An 8,354-nucleotide genomic window follows, 5' to 3' on the forward strand; every position below is an offset into this window, starting at 1 on the left:
TAATTTAACAGGAAGTGGTGCGGTGCTGATTTCTTTATGGTCTTTAACTGCGGCCCTGTCTGTGTAAAAGCCTCGCTGGGTAAAAGCGGGGGTGGCTTGTGATAATTACGCTCTTAGTGCAGCTCAGGCTGCTTCTCAACCTCCAGCTCACCCGTTCCAAAAGGAAATGTTTGCATTTAAAAAATAAAAAAAAATTTTTTTAAATTAAAAAAGAAACATCATTAGATGTTCAATACTCAGAGGAAAGCTGTGAAGAGAAGACTTTTATGAAATATAAAACACACAGATTACACTTATTACTAGTTTTTTATTTATTTATTTATTTTTTTAAAAAAACTCTTTTAAATATTTATATGAAAAGATTCTCTTTTAGCAGGGCTGTTTTAGCGTGTCTCCTCGATTACAGGAAGGCACGCTGGGGAATTACTCTTCAAATGATAGTCTGAGCCACGAGGGACGGGGCCCAGCGCAACCCAGAAATCAGCGTACACATTAGATATTCTGCACAGAAGCAGAGCAGCCCCGCCCTAGGGCGGTCCACGGGTATGTAGTGGTGATCAGTTTGTGCCTGGAAAGAGGCAGAAAATGGACATTAGAAGGGAAGTAAGGAGGTGTTAGAAAAGAGGGAAAAAATAATATTTTTATATACAGAATATAGGAATGTATACACTTGTAAGTGAGTCGCTCATATAGTGACCATGGCCATGATCATTGTTGAGCGTTTACTGAGAGAAATGCTTACAATTACCCAGGGCTCCTCGCACAATACGAGGCTTCTCCTTATCTTATGAGACCACTGGCTGATTACACCCATTTTTGAAGATGAAATATTTAATAACGTGAAACAGCATGATGACGAGAACGGGCCGGCCAGCCCAACGACGCCGCCACGCATTTTAAACTGTGTAAGCGAGAAAAAAAAAACAAACAAAAGCGTGTGAATGTGTGGAGTGCTTATACGTAGGCCGCCGCCATCTTTCTCATCGACGGTGCTTAGCGGATGTGCTAATCCAGTGCGACTCGCTGCACAGCTAACATCTCCGCTAATGCAATTCATTTGCAGGCAGCTGGATTTTTCACCGAAGCGATTCAGGTTAAGCACTCTGCTCAAGGGTAACGTACGAAAAAAGCCAAGCGCCCCAACTGGGGAAACCGTTCTGCAGCCTTGGAGTTCCGAGCCAGTTACCTAACAATTATGCTAAACTGTCGCACCCCCCCCCCCACACCCATCCACCCCCCACCCCCCACCCCAGCTCCCTCGGGCAATTGGCTTGTCTCCTCTCTGTGACCATGCTGTAGGAACGGTACCTTCTGTTAGCTCTCTCTCTCTCTCTCTCTCTCTCCCTCTCTCTCTCTCCCTCTCCCTCTCCCTCTCTCTCTCTCTCTCCCTCTCCCTCTCTCTCCCTCTCTCCCTCTCTCTCTCAGCGGCTCGGCCTTGGCCCTGTTTTTTCTGCAGTACAAAGTTGATATGCGCACAAGGCGAGACTTCTGATTGGTCCGCAGTGCAACGCTCCCCTTGAACTCCCTGCACCGGCCAATGTCGAAGCAACACAACTTCAGCTTGCCGTACACGGCGCACAGCATCACTTCAACAACTGAATTCAGCTGACTGAGTACTTAATTTAATTTTTTCTTGTCAGAAACTTTTTACCATCACTTTCAAAAGTCCTGCCTGAAATTGTATAGTGTGGAAGCTGAATGTATTCTGTGGTTAGTTGGACTGAGAAAAATGGGGGAGTTTCTAAATATGTGTTAAGAATGTGTGATTTAACTTCACTGTGAGCTTGAGCTAGTGAAAACGGCAAAGCAACACTTATACTGAACGTGTACTTCAAAAAGAAAGGCAAAGCACATTGTGGATTGATGGAATCCAGGCTGCATTTCTGATTGTGTGCTGAAAAAAAAAAAAATAGACGGTAAGATTCAGCCATCAACATAACCAATTTGCTTTGTAAAACAAAGGAATTATTTATGAGACAGGCGTCGTTTGAAGTATGCTTTAGCAAGGCGTAGAGTTTCTCAAACATTTGCTAGACAAGCGATAGTCGCCCTCATCTTGCCTGTCACTTATTCTGTGGCACACATCAATATCCAGAACATTCGTATGCGTATGCGTATTATTGAAATAATTCTTCAGTCATTTCTAAAGACATGTTTGAATTAGCCGTCATACGTTAAAAATCGGGCTGTCGTTCTTGTCAGTAGCATTACATTACATTACATTACAGGCATTTAGCAGACGCTCTTATCCAGAGCGACTTACACAACTTTTACATAGCATTTTACACTGTATCCATTTATACAGCTGGCTATATACTGAAGCAATTACGGTTAAGTACCTTGCTCAAGGGTACAACGGCAGTGTCCTTACCCGGGAATCGAACCTGCGACCTTTCGGTTACAAGCCCAGTTCCTTACCCACTGTGCTACACTCCGTCCATAGCGTCCAGTAGCGGTGTGATGCTTTAAATAACCGGCGGTAGCTAGACGAGCGCGTTTTGCTCTTGGCGGGAAATGAACTAGCCTCTCACTCGACTGCCTGCTGCCGCTGGGAGAACGGTTAAGGATATGACCGTGTGATGCTAAGTGAATTTACGGACCTCTGCTGTGAAAAATGATCGATGCTAAGCAGCCGTAAGTAAAATCAAGGAAGTAAGTCGCTGTGAGGACCGGAACTCGATGAGGGGGGGGGGGTCTCTCTACGTTAAATTCTTCACCGAGGAGTTTATTAGGAAGTCGATATCAATAGACGTACCTGCCTGTCATAGTTGAAGACAGACTTTAGTCTTTAGTCTTGTGAAAAGAAAAAATAAATCGAGATATTGGCTCAAAGTGTTTAGCTGGATGTGTCTTCAAATATTTGCAAGCGTAATTGCTTCACTTTTGGCCACGCTCTTTTATTATGTAGGCCAGTGTCATCAGGCAAAGTTTTTATTTTTTTATTTTTGTCACCTTCAGAGTTTACCCAAGCGTAAAAGGTCAGTGAAATTCTCGATTGAAGGACTCCTCAACAATGCAGCAGCAACACGATAAAAATAAATAAGTATGTTGAAATAAAAATGTAAACATCAGAATCAAACGTCCACATGATGCAGTGTTAAAAATCAACAGTGACCCCTTCAACCGGTGCTGCTAAGTGGTATGTACCTGCCGTTTTAATTAAATGTCTCTACATGGTATTATTGTAAAAAAAGGCCGTGGCATCATTTATTCCTGACAATCCTCAGACAAATGAATGCAAAATGATCATTATGTCTCCTTAATGAGATTAATTAAAATATGTGTATTTCACAAGTACGGCTTTTATTTGAATAATCAGAAACCATCTGGTTTCCAATCTTGGCAATTAATTATATATGAAATTAACGCGGGACACTGTCAGCAAAGAAGGAATACTTTGAAATAAATACGAAGACGGAAAAATGTGATCATTGTTGTTTATGTTTTCTTTGTTTCTCACTTGGCCTTCTCAGAGCAGATTGTTTATTAGTATCATATTTTTATACACAGCCATGAACAGATCCAATGGATGAATAATTGACTTACAAGACTAACAAGAGGTGATGTCCTGCAGACACTAACATGACTACTAGCTTCATGTGAAATAATTTTGAACTATTGTACAGAACTTAAATTCTTTTTCTACTGCTCTCCCAGCATTAGTCCTTCAGACAAAAAGCGACTAGAGAATAAAGGGTAAAAAAAAAACAACACGAAAATCATCTTTAGCTTTTTTAATATCATGGCTGAATTTAAGGTACATTTTTTTCTCCAAAAGATATTTCACCATTTATTGAACGTGATATTATTCATCTTGACAAGCTATACAGTTGGAGAGATATTCGTATAAATGAAAAAAAAAAAAGCATAAAACATTTGAATTAGCATTTGAAACTGTGCTAAGCAGCTCTGCAGACTTGGGCTTGGCTTGTGATGTGGCTGCGTTGAGAACCTCTCTTGAACGGAAAGAAATTCATATTCAAAGCAATAAAGAACTCAGTCACACCAAGGGTTTAAATTCCCACATACAGCAGCAATAACTGTTTGGAGCTGGGGGACCCACCTAACAATAAATAGTATATGAATTTGATTACCTAATTAGGCATAATTTTTTTGTGTGTTTTTTTTTTTTGGAGTAATTAAGATGCGCACAAAATCCTTCTTGTTTGTTCCCAGCTGACGCAATAGAAAGCATCCATTAATGAAGTGCGAATACCGTCAGACACAGTTCCATTAAGTATCGTTAAACTGTTTCATGCTGCTAAATAGATTATATTCAAAGACTGTACCACTCATTTGATCTATTATGGAACGTAATAGAAAGATACGCTGGAGTATTTCAACGTTCCTATTATGTATTATTTATTTAGCATTATATTGCGTCATTTCAGGTCACTTTACATTTGGGACCTTCAGCCTGGAAAGCGTCAGAAACCATTGGTTTGAGAGCTGCTTCTTTTTTTCATCACTAGGATATGCGTTCCAACGAGGACCAGCCGTACGCACGCATCTCGACCAATGGGGACGGACGTCACCGTGCATCCCGACCAATGGGGACGGACGTCAGCATGCATCATGACCAATGGGGACGGACGTCCATGGGGATGGGCCTCAGCGCACACCGGGCAAATTAGCGGATACGTTTTCGGCGAAATTTAATTCCGCGCGTCTCTGAAATTCTTGGCAGGAGCCGGAGCCGTCGCTGCTCCGCCGTGCCGTCATTAATCTTGTTTTGTCGGAGGTGTGAAGAGACGGGCCCGCGAGAGCTAAGTGGAGTCTAAAGGTTCAGACGATTCCCCCCCCCCCCCGCACCAACCGCTGAAAGCTCCGTTCGAAAAACATGGCCGACCTCCTTCTTTCATCAGTCTAACGGGGACGTTATTTAGTCACGCCAGTAATTTCTCTCTGACGGTTCGTTGCCTTGGATCCCTGTCAAGACCGCCATACGTGTTGAATCAGCGAATAACTCTGCGTGTCGCATGGGCCCCCGCTGCTCGTAATTACTTGGGGCCGCTTCGCCTGGCTTTGGCGGTTCTCGCGGGGGTGTGTTTTCGGCGACGAGCTGTACTGCCGCGTCCGTCGCAGGACGGCCTGCCGCCCGCTTTCGTTCGCCAAAAACGCAGCTAACGAGCTCGGTCCCCGGGCTTCCTTTTGGGGAACCGTGGGGGAAGATTCGCAAACATCGCAACCCAGAAACTGATAAGTCAACTCGCCACATGCGAGCCCGTGGCGTCTGACTCTCTGAATCTGACCCACTCTGAGATCCACCCTGTGATGAACCCCAAAGCTCTCATTTTCCCCCATTCCGGTAAAGCTGGCATGTCTTGGGTTGGGTTTGCCGGAAATAAACTCTGTGGAGGTTACGAACACAATGGCTGGGATTTAATAAACACGAGTTCTTAATTTTGAGAAACAATTAAAAGAATTTTAGGGGTTGTTTTCCCTCTCTACAAACTTTCAGCTTTTCTGTCATCCCGAAGACATACCAAACCGAGTGTGTAGAGTACAAGGGTAACACTTGCCTTTACCTGTAAGCCAAAGTGAAGGAAAAATAGCGGTTACTCAGTGTTATGTGGTTTGGCATTATGGAAAGGACAATGTGTGTTTTTGTTTTTTTTCTTTTACATGGATGTATATTTGTGTTTGTGTGTATGCATGCATGCGTACACGTGTGTGTGTGTGTGTGTGTGTGTGTGTCCACCAGGCTTTGACTATGAGTCTTAATGCGGTGTCCTGTCTCAGCAAAATGAGGGTCCTGGGGGGGGGGGGTGTGTTTTGTGGACAGCCAGCTGACACACGCAATGGTCTGATTCCTGGGCCTAGTGACACAGCTGAATGATGAACCTGTCTAACTCTGACACGTTTCTGAGCGTGCTCAGATGGGATAACTCTTCCGGCGTACGCGCGCGAGGGCTGCGGACCCAAGAGGCAATTTCATCCTCATCTGCGTCCGCGGCAACCAGGCCCCCTGTCATCTGTCCCAAATGTTGCTGATGGTGCAAACGGGGGGAGGGAGATTGCTATTTGGACAAATTCTGCTGAGGAAGGGTTTTGTTTATTTATTTTATTTTCTTGGTTGACGGGTCCATATGTCAGCTGCGATTGATTTCTGCATCTGTATACTCATCACGGGCGACTGGCAACCCTCACCTTCCACCCACCATCTTTGATACGATCAGCGTTGTGCATTATTCGCTTTTAGTAGCCCGCTTTTTTTATTCAACATTTGTTCGGCAACTTTTTAATTTTCATGGGTAGACGATGCCTGTTTAGGCCTGTACTATGACTGTAGGCCCATCTGCATTTTATGATTAAGGCACAAAGGAATTGCTTCCAAGCTAAGGCCCACGTGAGCGTTGCTAGTTCCATCGCACAGGTACCATGAGCCGACCCGTGATGTCTTCTGAAGGGTACGTAGGTCTCACCAGTTCAGTGGAGCACCAGTGCATTGATTGATAGACCAGCTCACTACACGGTCATGTGGTCCCTGGATGTGCTGTACACCAAATGCTTTGGTGGCAATCTGACAGTCATCAAATACGGGATTTGGGGGGTGGGCTTCTGTTTGGAACGAGCTCCAGCGGGGGTACACGTGATGCAGTGTTTGAAATCGTTCCAGCATTCCACACAAACGCCAGGTCGGGAGCTGAAAGCAGCGCTTCTTCGTCTGCTAGCGCCATCCTCCGTTTCGACCCGTTTTCCACAGGCCTCAGCGAGGGGTGCAGTCGTCCAATCCCCAGACAGCAGGGCCAGGGTAGGCTCAGTGTTCCAATGCAGGCCGGGGGGGGGTTCTGCTGGTGGGTCACGCGTGTTGGCCACAGTCACATGATCCGCTCATTCCAACAGCCCAAATATGAGCGGCCGGCTCTGCCAGTTCATTATGCATGCATGCTGCTCGAGAATAAAATGAGAGAGTACAGAATGCTCTGATAAACAATGGCAATGATGGGTTTCTTTCTCATCCTTAGCCCCCCCCCACTCACCACCCTCTTTTTTTAGATACACCTCATGAACCTGACTTGTCACTCACTCACTCACACACTCACTCACTCACTCACTCACTCCACTTACTCACTCACTCACTCACTCACTCACTCACGCACATTTAGCAGGCTGAAGATTGTTCACAGCGGGGAGCTATTAGCACTCACGGTGCTTGGCGTCAGTCACACGCTGTGCGTCCTCGTTTCTCCCCGATTTGGAGCGCTGAAGTCACGCTCAGCATGCCTGGGAACCTCTGCTGCTGATTGGGCGAGCCTGTGCGTCGCTCCAGAACACGTGATCGTGTCAGCCATTTTCCTCTTTTCCCCACCACAGCTCGCCGGACAGGCGTGCTGCACGGACACGAGTTGGAGGAAGACTCTTGTCGCGTGCAGCTCAACAGACAAACTTGTGGGCGCCGGATTGGCCGACAGGGGTCTCTGGTGTGCGCTGTCATTCGCTTCCACTGAAACCCTCCCTGGACTACGCTTGGGAAAGTTTTTTTTTTTTTTTGCCATTTTACTTCCATTTTCTCCGCAATTTAGTCGTTATGCCAATTCCCCGTGTGTATCACGGTCCTGGTCAATGCACTATCCTTCTGTCGGTCTGGGGAGGGTGTAGACTACCACATGCCTCCTCCGATACATGTGGAGTCGCCAGCTGCTTCTTTTTCACCTGACAGCAAGGAGCTTCACTGGGAGAGTGTAACGCGCGCGGAGGTTCACGCTGTCTCCCCCAGATCCCCTCCCTGCTGAACAGGTGCCCCGACCAATATCGATCCCGACCCGATCACTAACGATCAGGACTCATACCCTCACCGGCTTCCCACTCGCGAACACTGCCAATTGTGTTCGTAGGAACGTCTGACCAAGCCGGAAGTACCGTTGCCGGGGATTGAACCCAGGTCTCTGCGGTGGTAGGCGAGTGCTTATACCTCTACACTACCCAGACGGCCCACACTTGAGTTGATGCCAGACTCCGGATCTCCCCTCTCCGCACAAGTCTTCACAAGATCAGCCCCTTTGAACCCATTCTGGGTAAAGAAGCTTGGTGGGAAGTCTTTTTTGTATTTTCTTTTTTTTTTAAATCACTGTTAATATGGTTATGAAAGCAAACTGTGGGCCAACTGGTTTAAAAAAAAACTGCAAGGCCGAGAAACACCGCCAAGAAAGAGCATTTCATTAACGAGCGGGCACGCTAGCACATCTACACAAACAACTGTCGAGCGGAACTGCATTTCAGCGCTAAATGCTAATACTGGCTTAGCATTAAAACAATCCGGCAAAGGTAAAAGCACAGAAAACCAACATGTGACAACTGTGCTTGTTAAAAAGGAAAGGCTTTATCTTTCGACGTCAATCAAACCTTCCCCG

At 45.8% G+C, this 8,354-nt stretch overlaps 1 long non-coding RNA gene across 1 annotated transcript; it reads right to left on the reverse strand.

The window, feature by feature from the left end:
* Positions 1-303: 303 nt before the first annotated feature.
* Positions 304-2,460, reverse strand: LOC135253945 (uncharacterized). The gene is made up of 3 exons (XR_010329720.1): positions 2,372-2,460; positions 1,831-1,894; positions 304-568 (listed from the first exon to the last, which is right to left on the reverse strand). It is a non-coding gene; the product is annotated as an uncharacterized LOC135253945 (long non-coding RNA).
* Positions 2,461-8,354: the final 5,894 nt, after the last annotated feature.

This window comes from Anguilla rostrata, chromosome 4 (assembly GCF_018555375.3).
Source record: "Anguilla rostrata isolate EN2019 chromosome 4, ASM1855537v3, whole genome shotgun sequence".
NCBI classification, from domain to species: domain Eukaryota; kingdom Metazoa; phylum Chordata; class Actinopteri; order Anguilliformes; family Anguillidae; genus Anguilla; species Anguilla rostrata.